Here is a 2,064-nt window from a genome sequence, read left to right as displayed (position 1 = left end):
TGAGTTAGGTTGAGATAACCTAAGTCTCATTTCGATCTTCGGATCCTTATGAGTCCGGCAGTCTGCCAGCCTTTGAGTTAGTTAGGTTGAGATAACCTAAGTCTCATTTCTATCTTCGGATCCTTATGAGTCCGGCAGTCTGTCTGCCTTTGAGTGCGTTGGGTTGAGATAACCTAAGTCTCATTTCAATCTTCGGATCCTTATGAGTCCGGCAGTCTGCCTGCCTTTGAGTGAGTTAGGTTGAGATAACCTAAGTCTCATTTCAATCTTCGGATCCTTATGAGTCCGGCAGTCTGCCTGCCTTTGAGTGAGTTAGGTTGAGATAACCTAAGTCTCATTTCAATCTTCGGATCCTTATGAGTCCGGCAGTCTGCCTGCCTTTGAGTGAGTTAGGTTGAGATAACCTAAGTCTCATTTCAATCTTCGGATCCTTATGAGTCCGGCAGTCTGCCTGCCTTTGAGTGAGTTAGGTTGAGATAACCTAAGTCTCATTTCAATCTTCGGATCCTTATGAGTCCGGCAGTCTGCCTGCCTTTGAGTGAGTTAGGTTGAGATAACCTAAGTCTCATTTCAATCTTCGGATCCTTATGAGTCCGGCAGTCTGCCTGCCTTTGAGTGAGTTAGGTTGAGATAACCTAAGTCTCATTTCAATCTTCGGATCCTTATGAGTCCGGCAGTCTGCCTGCCTTTGAGTGAGTTAGGTTGAGATAACCTAAGTCTCATTTCAATCTTCGGATCCTTATGAGTCCGGCAGTCTGCCTGCCTTTGAGTGAGTTAGGTTGAGATAACCTAAGTCTCATTTCAATCTTCGGATCCTTATGAGTCCGGCAGTCTGCCTGCCTTTGAGTGAGTTAGGTTGAGATAACCTAAGTCTCATTTCAATCTTCGGATCCTTATGAGTCCGGCAGTCTGCCTGCCTTTGAGTGAGTTAGGTTGAGATAACCTAAGTCTCATTTCAATCTTCGGATCCTTATGAGTCCGGCAGTCTGCCTGCCTTTGAGTGAGTTAGGTTGAGATAACCTAAGTCTCATTTCAATCTTCGGATCCTTATGAGTCCGGCAGTCTGCCTGCCTTTGAGTGAGTTAGGTTGAGATAACCTAAGTCTCATTTCAATCTTCGGATCCTTATGAGTCCGGCAGTCTGCCTGCCTTTGAGTGAGTTAGGTTGAGATAACCTAAGTCTCATTTCAATCTTCGGATCCTTATGAGTCCGGCAGTCTGCCTGCCTTTGAGTGAGTTAGGTTGAGATAACCTAAGTCTCATTTCAATCTTCGGATCCTTATGAGTCCGGCAGTCTGCCTGCCTTTGAGTGAGTTAGGTTGAGATAACCTAAGTCTCATTTCAATCTTCGGATCCTTATGAGTCCGGCAGTCTGCCTGCCTTTGAGTGAGTTAGGTTGAGATAACCTAAGTCTCATTTCAATCTTCGGATCCTTATGAGTCCGGCAGTCTGCCTGCCTTTGAGTGAGTTAGGTTGAGATAACCTAAGTCTCATTTCAATCTTCGGATCCTTATGAGTCCGGCAGTCTGCCTGCCTTTGAGTGAGTTAGGTTGAGATAACCTAAGTCTCATTTCAATCTTCGGATCCTTATGAGTCCGGCAGTCTGCCTGCCTTTGAGTGAGTTAGGTTGAGATAACCTAAGTCTCATTTCAATCTTCGGATCCTTATGAGTCCGGCAGTCTGCCTGCCTTTGAGTGAGTTAGGTTGAGATAACCTAAGTCTCATTTCAATCTTCGGATCCTTATGAGTCCGGCAGTCTGCCTGCCTTTGAGTGAGTTAGGTTGAGATAACCTAAGTCTCATTTCAATCTTCGGATCCTTATGAGTCCGGCAGTCTGCCTGCCTTTGAGTGAGTTAGGTTGAGATAACCTAAGTCTCATTTCGATCCTCGGATCCTTATGAGTCCGGTAGTCTGTCTGCCTTTGAGTGAGTTAGGTTGAGATAACCTAAGTCTTATTTCGATCTTCGAATCCTTATGTGTCCGGCAGTCTGCATGCCTTTGAGTGAGTTAGGTTGAGATAACCTAAGTCTCATTTCAATCTTCGGATCCTTATGAGTCCGGCAGT

This window comes from Ipomoea triloba, chromosome 16 (assembly GCF_003576645.1).
Source record: "Ipomoea triloba cultivar NCNSP0323 chromosome 16, ASM357664v1".
Classification (NCBI taxonomy): Eukaryota; Viridiplantae; Streptophyta; class Magnoliopsida; order Solanales; family Convolvulaceae; genus Ipomoea; species Ipomoea triloba.
The sequence above is the reverse complement of the archived record's forward strand: the minus strand, read 5'-3'. Positions refer to the sequence as shown.